We start from the raw sequence: 10,000 nt of genomic DNA on the forward strand, positions 1-10,000 counted from the left end.
TGAGGGACTGCAAGCCCCTCGGGGTCGCTGCAAACAGCAAGACGTCATCTGCAAAGGCCGCAGCGTTGACTCTGCGACCGAGGATCCGAGCTCCGATGTGGGAGGGCAGTTGGCCTAAAACGTAGTCCACCGCAAAGTTGAACAGGAGGGGGGAGAGGGGATCGCCCTGGTGAACGCCCCGTGCTGGCTGCACAGACACGCCCACGCCGGCGCCGTCCGCTATCACTGTCGTGCTGCCCTCGTAGCACCGCTCGACATACTCGACAAAGCAATCCGGCAGGCCATGCGCCTTCAGCACGGGGCGAAGGGCAGCATGATCTACCGAATCGAATGCCTTAGATACGTCGATCGATGCCACAAAGACAGAGCGGCAGGAGCGAACTGCGTCGGTGAGAGCAGTGTCTAAGATGAAGGTATTTTCCAACATCCCATCCCGAGGGATGAATGCCCGCTGACGTTCGTCCACAGCACATGCGCGCATCAGGCGTGACGCGAGAACCTTGTGAAAGGTCCGCGCCAACACCGAGCAGACCGTAATGGGGCGAAAGTCAGCGGGGGATGTTGGTGCAGCCGTTTTCGGGAGAAGGGACGTCCGCGCGCGAAGCAGGCGTTCCGGAAGGGCGCGGGCCAGAAGGAAGAGATTCATCACTTTCACCAGGACTTCGTGCGGCAGGCGCCGCAACTCCGCTGGGGTAAGGCCGTCCGGCCCGGCTGCTGATCCCCTGGGCGGCAACGCGGCGGCGACCTCCTCATGTGTGACCGGCCCCCATATGCACTCGAGAGCGACAGGCTCTGAGTGCGGGAGGAGGCGGTCACGAATGAAGCCCGCGGTGGAGATGGGCTTCTTGGTGAAGAGGTCCGCCCAGAAGTCCAGCAGACCAGGGATGGCAGGTGGCGGCTGGAGCAGGGTGCCATCCAAGAGGCCGCGCACGCAACGTGCACGCGACCGTCGGAAGGCATCCTGCGTTCTCGCGTACTCCCAGCGGCGCCGCTTGCGCTTCTGCGTCGGCGGCGCGGCAGGCGGCCGCTTCGGTGGTTGGCGCGGCCGCTGTGTCCTGGTGATCGATCTCTCCCCTCTGGACCCGACCGACGCAAGGGCATCCGGGAGCATGCCCAGGATGACATCGGGCGGCGTGCCCCGCCCCAGACCTATGACACGATCCAGGGCAGAGAAACGCTGGGCGGAAGCGGGTAGCCCCGCCAGATGCTCCCAGATGGCGGCGTCAGTCGGCCCCTCCGGCGGCGGCCCGGTGGTGTCGGCCGCGAAGTCCTCGGCTGCGTCGACGGGCGGCGCAGCGGCCTCGCCCGCGTCAGGCAGCGGGCTCGCTGCTCCCCGGCGGGACGCCGGCTCTTCCCCCCGACCGATCTCAAGCGCCTCCATGAATTGGCGGACAAGCTGCTTGTGGGCAGCTTGCCGCCGTCGGCACTTGATTGCCTCGAGCGTTCGGTCGGGGAACATCCTGATGAGTTCTTGATTGACGAAGAAGAACCGGGCGTCCCTCTCAAGGAACAGTTCGGCCTCCGCCTTGGCGAGCGATAGGACTTCTTCCTCCGTCCACCTCGCGCGATGCCTCTCCGTGACGATCTCCGCGTTGGCGGCCGCAAGATGTTGGCGGCGGCGATGGACCCCGAGACCGTTCTTGGTTGTAAAGCTGCGGTGGCACTCACTACAGGTATACATAGCTGCAAAAGTTACAAGATTATCGGCACGGCCGGTTGGCCGGCTAGGTGCCATAGTTACTCCCGCCGTTTACCCGCGCTTGCTTGAATTTCTTCACGTTGACATTCAGAGCACTGGGCAGAAATCACATTGCGTCAACACCCGCTAGGGCCATCGCAATGCTTTGTTTTAATTAGACAGTCGGATTCCCCCAGTCCGTGCCAGTTCTGAGTTGATCGTTGAATGGCGGCCGAAGAGAATCCGCGCACCCGCGCGCCCCCGGAGGAGCACGCTAAGGCGGACGCGGCCTCGCAGCAAGGAAGATCCGTGGGAGGCCAAGGCACGGGACCGAGCTCGGATCCTGCACGCAGGTTGAAGCACCGGGGCGCGAACGCCGCGCAGGCGCGCGCATCCTGCACCGCCGGCCAGCACGAGGCCGACCAACGGCGAGAGCAGACCACGCCCGCGCTAAACGCCCGCACTTACCGGCACCCCTACGGCACTCACCTCGCCCAGGCCCGGCACGTTAGCGCTGACCCACTTCCCGACCAAGCCCGACACGCCCCGATCCTCAGAGCCAATCCTTATCCCGAAGTTACGGATCCAATTTGCCGACTTCCCTTACCTACATTATTCTATCGACTAGAGGCTCTTCACCTTGGAGACCTGCTGCGGATATGGGTACGAACCGGCGCGACACCTCCACGTGGCCCTCTCCCGGATTTTCAAGGTCCGAGGGGAAGATCGGGACACCGCCGCAACTGCGGTGCTCTTCGCGTTCCAAACCCTATCTCCCTGCTAGAGGATTCCAGGGAACTCGAACGCTCATGCAGAAAAGAAAACTCTTCCCCGATCTCCCGACGGCGTCTCCGGGTCCTTTTGGGTTACCCCGACGAGCATCTCTAAAAGAGGGGCCCGACTTGTATCGGTTCCGCTGCCGGGTTCCGGAATAGGAACCGGATTCCCTTTCGCCCAACGGGGGCCAGCACAAAGCGCATCATGCTATGACGGCCCCCATCAACATCGGATTTCTCCTAGGGCTTAGGATCGACTGACTCGTGTGCAACGGCTGTTCACACGAAACCCTTCTCCGCGTCAGCCCTCCAGGGCCTCGCTGGAGTATTTGCTACTACCACCAAGATCTGCACCGACGGCGGCTCCAGGCAGGCTCACGCCCAGACCCTTCTGCGCCCACCGCCGCGACCCTCCTACTCGTCAGGGCTTCGCGGCCGGCCGCAAGGACCGGCCATGACTGCCAGACTGACGGCCGAGTATAGGCACGACGCTTCAGCGCCATCCATTTTCAGGGCTAGTTGCTTCGGCAGGTGAGTTGTTACACACTCCTTAGCGGATTCCGACTTCCATGGCCACCGTCCTGCTGTCTTAAGCAACCAACGCCTTTCATGGTTTCCCATGAGCGTCGATTCGGGCGCCTTAACTCGGCGTTTGGTTCATCCCACAGCGCCAGTTCTGCTTACCAAAAGTGGCCCACTTGGCACTCCGATCCGAGTCGTTTGCTCGCGGCTTCAGCATATCAAGCAAGCCGGAGATCTCACCCATTTAAAGTTTGAGAATAGGTTGAGGTCGTTTCGGCCCCAAGGCCTCTAATCATTCGCTTTACCGGATGAGACTCGTACGAGCACCAGCTATCCTGAGGGAAACTTCGGAGGGAACCAGCTACTAGATGGTTCGATTAGTCTTTCGCCCCTATACCCAGCTCCGACGATCGATTTGCACGTCAGAATCGCTACGGACCTCCATCAGGGTTTCCCCTGACTTCGTCCTGGCCAGGCATAGTTCACCATCTTTCGGGTCCCAACGTGTACGCTCTAGGTGCGCCTCACCTCGCAATGAGGACGAGACGCCCCGGGAGTGCGGAGGCCGCCGCCCCGTGAAGGGCGGGGAAGCCCCATCCTCCCTCGGCCCGCGCAAGGCGAGACCTTCACTTTCATTACGCCTTTAGGTTTCGTACAGCCCAATGACTCGCGCACATGTTAGACTCCTTGGTCCGTGTTTCAAGACGGGTCGTGAAATTGTCCAAAGCTGAAGCGCCGCTGACGGGAGCGATTATTCCGCCCGAGAGCATCCCGAGCCAACAGCGGCGCGGGTCCGGGGCCGGGCCAGGTAGGTCCGTCATCCGGGAAGAACCGCGCGCGCTTGCCGGGAGCCCGAGCGCCCAAAGGGGCGAATCGACTCCTCCAGATATACCGCCGGGCAGCCAGCCAGGACACCGGGGCTCTGCCCAACAGACGCGAACCGAGGCCCGCGGAAGGACAGGCTGCGCACCCGGGCCGTAGGCCGGCACCCAGCGGGTCGCGACGTCCTACTAGGGGAGAAGTGCGGCCCACCGCACACCGGAACGGCCCCACCCCGCGGCGAGTGGAAAGGCAACCGGACACGACCCCGCCGCGGATTGCTCCGCGCGGGCGGCCGGCCCCATCTGCCGAGGGCGGAGGCCAGTGGCCGGATGGGCGTGAATCTCACCCGTTCGACCTTTCGGACTTCTCACGTTTACCCCAGAACGGTTTCACGTACTTTTGAACTCTCTCTTCAAAGTTCTTTTCAACTTTCCTTCACGGTACTTGTTCGCTATCGGTCTCGTGGTCATATTTAGTCTCAGATGGAGTTTACCACCCACTTGGAGCTGCACTCTCAAGCAACCCGACTCGAAGGAGAGGTCCCGCCGACGCTCGCACCGGCCGCTACGGGCCTGGCACCCTCTACGGGCCGTGGCCTCATTCAAGTTGGACTTGGGCTCGGCGCGAGGCGTCGGGGTAGTGGACCCTCCCAAACACCACATGCCACGACAGGCGGCAGCCTGCGGGGTTCGGTGCTGGACTCTTCCCTGTTCGCTCGCCGCTACTGGGGGAATCCTTGTTAGTTTCTTTTCCTCCGCTTAGTAATATGCTTAAATTCAGCGGGTAGTCTCGCCTGCTCTGAGGTCGTTGTACGAGGTGTCGCACGCCACACCGCCAGCCGGCTGTGCACGCTACCGAGAAAGTACCGGTATGCGAACCGCCAGGCGACGGGCGCGCATCGCACGTTTGAGGAGACGCGGCCGGCCCCACAGGCGGCCGCGACACTCCCAGGTCTGCGAAGCGGGGCAAACGCCGCGCGCTTCAGTATACGTAGCCGACCCTCAGCCAGACGTGGCCCGGGAACGGAATCCATGGACCGCAATGTGCGTTCGAAACGTCGATGTTCATGTGTCCTGCAGTTCACATGTCGACGCGCAATTTGCTGCGTTCTTCATCGACCCACGAGCCGAGTGATCCACCGTCCTGGGTGATCTTTTCTCAGTTTCCGCCGTCTCTTTCGAGACGGTCGCATAGGCGGGAGTGAGGCGTGTGGCGGCCCCTGTTCCAGCGTTCTGTGTCCAACGGCCTCACGGCCGACGGGCGTCGTACGGCTCCACACCGGAGCGGACAGGCACTCGGGCGAAAGTCATTCAAAACCGGCGCCAGGCGCCAGGTGCCGCAGGCCAGCCGCTCCAGCGCTTCAGCGCTCGTACCACACAACATTGCCGCTAGTTTTGAGAGGCACGCGTGGTTCCGCACGCGGCGCACGGCTACGGCGAGCCGTACAGGTAGCGTGTTGCGCGACACGACACGCACATCGAAAGACATGCAGTCTAGTCGGTAATGATCCTTCCGCAGGTTCACCTACGGAAACCTTGTTACGACTTTTACTTCCTCTAAATGATCAAGTTTGGTCATCTTTCCGGTAGCATCGGCAACGACAGAGTCAATGCCGCGTACCAGTCCGAAGACCTCACTAAATCATTCAATCGGTAGTAGCGACGGGCGGTGTGTACAAAGGGCAGGGACGTAATCAACGCGAGCTTATGACTCGCGCTTACTGGGAATTCCTCGTTCATGGGGAACAATTGCAAGCCCCAATCCCTAGCACGAAGGAGGTTCAGCGGGTTACCCCGACCTTTCGGCCTAGGAAGACACGCTGATTCCTTCAGTGTAGCGCGCGTGCGGCCCAGAACATCTAAGGGCATCACAGACCTGTTATTGCTCAATCTCGTGCGGCTAGAAGCCGCCTGTCCCTCTAAGAAGAAAAGTAATCGCTGACAGCACGAAGGATGTCACGCGACTAGTTAGCAGGCTAGAGTCTCGTTCGTTATCGGAATTAACCAGACAAATCGCTCCACCAACTAAGAACGGCCATGCACCACCACCCACCGAATCAAGAAAGAGCTATCAATCTGTCAATCCTTCCGGTGTCCGGGCCTGGTGAGGTTTCCCGTGTTGAGTCAAATTAAGCCGCAGGCTCCACTCCTGGTGGTGCCCTTCCGTCAATTCCTTTAAGTTTCAGCTTTGCAACCATACTTCCCCCGGAACCCAAAAGCTTTGGTTTCCCGGAGGCTGCCCGCCGAGTCATCGGAGGAACTGCGGCGGATCGCTGGCTGGCATCGTTTATGGTTAGAACTAGGGCGGTATCTGATCGCCTTCGAACCTCTAACTTTCGTTCTTGATTAATGAAAACATACTTGGCAAATGCTTTCGCTTCTGTTCGTCTTGCGACGATCCAAGAATTTCACCTCTAACGTCGCAATACGAATGCCCCCGCCTGTCCCTATTAATCATTACCTCGGGTTCCGAAAACCAACAAAATAGAACCGAGGTCCTATTCCATTATTCCATGCACACAGTATTCAGGCGGGCTTGCCTGCTTTAAGCACTCTAATTTGTTCAAAGTAAACGTGCCGGCCCACCGAGACACTCAATAAAGAGCACCCTGGTAGGATTTCAACGGGGTCCGCCTCGGGACGCACGAGCACGCACGAGGCGGTCGCACGCCTTCAGCTCGCCCCACCGGCAGGACGTCCCACGATACATGCCAGTTAAACACCGACGGGCGGTGAACCAACAGCGTGGGACACAAATCCAACTACGAGCTTTTTAACCGCAACAACTTTAATATACGCTATTGGAGCTGGAATTACCGCGGCTGCTGGCACCAGACTTGCCCTCCAATAGATACTCGTTAAAGGATTTAAAGTGTACTCATTCCGATTACGGGGCCTCGGATGAGTCCCGTATCGTTATTTTTCGTCACTACCTCCCCGTGCCGGGAGTGGGTAATTTGCGCGCCTGCTGCCTTCCTTGGATGTGGTAGCCGTTTCTCAGGCTCCCTCTCCGGAATCGAACCCTGATTCCCCGTTACCCGTTACAACCATGGTAGGCGCAGAACCTACCATCGACAGTTGATAAGGCAGACATTTGAAAGATGCGTCGCCGGTACGAGGACCGTGCGATCAGCCCAAAGTTATTCAGAGTCACCAAGGCAAACGGACCGGACGAGCCGACCGATTGGTTTTGATCTAATAAAAGCGTCCCTTCCATCTCTGGTCGGGACTCTGTTTGCATGTATTAGCTCTAGAATTACCACAGTTATCCAAGTAACGTGGGTACGATCTAAGGAACCATAACTGATTTAATGAGCCATTCGCGGTTTCACCTTAATGCGGCTTGTACTGAGACATGCATGGCTTAATCTTTGAGACAAGCATATGACTACTGGCAGGATCAACCAGGGAGCTGCGTCAACTAGAGCTGAGCAGCCGGCCGCCCGGGAGTGTGTCCCGGGGGCCCGCGCGAACACGCAAGCGTCCGCTCAATCATTCTGCAAACAGGAGGAGGCTGAGCTCCCCTGCACAATACACCTCGAAACCCTCTCAGGTCCCGGCGGCGCGCAGCGCCGTCCCAAGTACTTGGTCGGGTTCGAGAGAGGCGCAATCGCCCGGAGTTAGGCGAGTAGACGCTTTCGGTGCGACCACCCGTGCTCCCAACTGAGCTTGCCGCTGCCGACAGAGGCCCGGGAGCGTGCTGTCGTGGCATTGCCGGCGGGAGACAACACGCGCCACCTACGGTGACCGGCAGCTCCAACGCCAGCGCCACAGAAGGACAAAAGCCCCACTTGGGTGCCGAAGCGAACTCTCCCAGCACAGCGCACGCGCCAACACATCCGCACAGCTGCGATACAAACCACCAGCGAGAACCGCTGGGGCGACCGAGCAGCAGACGGCGTCGCGGCGCCGAGCGCCGGGCGGCGGCGCATCCTCAACGCACACAGTCCTCAATCGGACCAGCACACTGAAGATGTCCACCGCGCTTCGCACCGGGCCCGCGAGGACCTACTTTGGCCGCACGGCGCCGCGCGCAGGGTGCGCCGGCGCGCAGCTGCGACGCCTGCCGCGTCCGTCGGCCGGCGCGCCTGCCACTGGCCGCCCCCACCAGCCGGCTGTAGCGCGTGCGCCCACGCACCGCGCGGCCAGCACGCCGGGAGGCGCCCCCTCACCGGCCGGGGACGGTCCCACCCAGCCACCGCCGCGTATCGCTTCACACCCAGATGCCGTTCAGTTTCGTCGGCATGGTGGGTATCGCTGGAACAACCGGTTAGTACCTCAACCTATCGTCGCCATCACCGATTCACCCCTAGCGAGAACAACCGCACCACAACAGGTTACCATTTGTTCATTTGCGTAACTTCACCAGAAAACGCAGGCGTCCATCGCCATTTGCAACTTCAACGATTATTGCATGCCTGTGTCAGGTGTCACGCCACACTACGTCTGCCCACATACACGCAACAAAATGTGCACGCCTAGACAATACGTGGAAGGTGGCCCCCGTACGTATGCGATGTCCATTGCTCGAACGACTGTCAACCGGCCTCTGTAGCATGTCGCAGATATGGAACGCGGTGCACCATGCCATCACGGTGTGTGAGGAGAGACGACTAGGTCCGAATACATCAACAGACAGCTCATGCTGATCGCCATCCACGGCGTCCGTTCCTCCCACACGTCTCTATGGCGTACCACACTGCAATCCAGCTCTCATAGGGAGACGACACGTAGCTGCGTGCACAATATTTGCACTGTATGGTCCGCCGTTTTTGGGCGCAGTCGTTGTGCGGTCACACATGTGCCACGATGTATCATTCAGTACATAAGGACGAATGTGCAGTACAGATTGTGGTTCACGCGTACGACATCAGCGGACAGTTGACACAGGCCGCACCACAACGTAGCCTGAGTACGTCGCATGCGAAGGGCATTGAACATGCAAACTTCTCACCAACCAGCTTGCGAAGGCAGGGGGCAAGGTGGGGACGTGGGGAGGGGCGGCATGTACGTCCTGCTGCCATCCACATTACAGTGTACAGCAGGAGCATGTGGAAAGTGAGCAAGACTTGCAAGGTGTTTAACATGAAGCGATACACAGGGGTGCGGGCAGTGCGAGTAGCGAACTATATTGCGAGGGTTGCGGGTGGGCAACACTACAGTAATTGAACGAGTCGTATAACAATTACAGAGCAGGTTTAGGCGACAACGTGGGTTACGTTAAGGCGACAACATGGGTTAGGTTAAGGCACAACATGGGTTAGGTTAAGGCACAACATGGGTTAGGTTAAGGCACAACATGGGTTAGGTTAAGGCACAACATGGGTTAGGTTAAGGCACAACATGGGTTAGGTTAAGGCACAACATGGGTTAGGTTAAGGCACAACATGGGTTAGGTTAAGGCACAACATGGGTTAGGTTGAGGCACAACATGGGTTAGGTTAAGGCACAACATGGGTTAGGTTGAGGCACAACATGGGTTAGGTTGAGGCACAACATGGGTTAGGTTGAGGCACAACATGGGTTAGGTTGAGGCACAACATGGGTTAGGTTAAGGTACAACATGGGTTAGGTTAAGGTACAACATGGGTTAGGTTAAGGTACAACATGGGTTAGGTTAAGGTACAACATGGGTTAGGTTAAGGTACAACATGGGTTAGGTTAAGGTACAACATGGGTTAGGTTAAGGTACAACATAGGTTAGGTTAAGGTACAACATAGGTTAGGTTAAGGTACAACATAGGTTAGGTTAAGGTACAACATAGGTTAGGTTAAGGTACAACATAGGTTAGGTTAGGTTAGGTTAGGTTACACGTTGTTGTACGGAAAGGTGTAGGGGGGGGGGGGCGGGGGCGGCAGGTTCGTTGATAGTGATTATAGTAAGTGAATGCTTGTGACATGATCAGATTTGTCACGTCAGGATGCACCTTTGGCTTATTAGAGGCGGCGCTCCAATTCTATGCTTGTGTGAGACCTGTGTCTTTGACTCATGTCATTGTTTGTGCGCTGTGACAGGAGGTACTATTGTGATGTTGGGTGCACCGTTGTATAGGACATGTGTGGGTGTTGGTGCCTGGTCTGCGCAATGGTGGATGTCGAAAGGCTGGGATATTGTATTTTCCGCACGGACCTCCTGGTCTGGTTGTGATAGTGTGGATTGTGTAATGTGGCGGAGAAGATGCACTGGATGTTGTTCCATGCTG

General features: G+C 58.5%; 2 non-coding genes and 1 pseudogene across 2 annotated transcripts; all 3 read right to left on the bottom strand.

Moving 5' to 3' along the window:
* LOC124730947 overlaps window positions 1-4,605 on the bottom strand; it is a 7,626-nt pseudogene extending 3,021 nt beyond the window's left edge.
* A 188-nt stretch (window positions 4,606-4,793) lies between these two features.
* Window positions 4,794-4,948, bottom strand: LOC124730950. The gene has a single exon (XR_007008105.1). It is a non-coding gene; the product is annotated as a 5.8S ribosomal RNA (ribosomal RNA).
* Window positions 4,949-5,299: 351 nt separating this feature from the next.
* On the bottom strand, window positions 5,300-7,208 carry LOC124730927. The gene has a single exon (XR_007008093.1). It is a non-coding gene; the product is annotated as a small subunit ribosomal RNA (ribosomal RNA).
* Window positions 7,209-10,000: the final 2,792 nt, after the last annotated feature.

The sequence above is a fragment of the Schistocerca piceifrons genome, unplaced genomic scaffold, assembly GCF_021461385.2.
Source record: "Schistocerca piceifrons isolate TAMUIC-IGC-003096 unplaced genomic scaffold, iqSchPice1.1 HiC_scaffold_1255, whole genome shotgun sequence".
NCBI lineage: Eukaryota > Metazoa > Arthropoda > Insecta > Orthoptera > Acrididae > Schistocerca > Schistocerca piceifrons.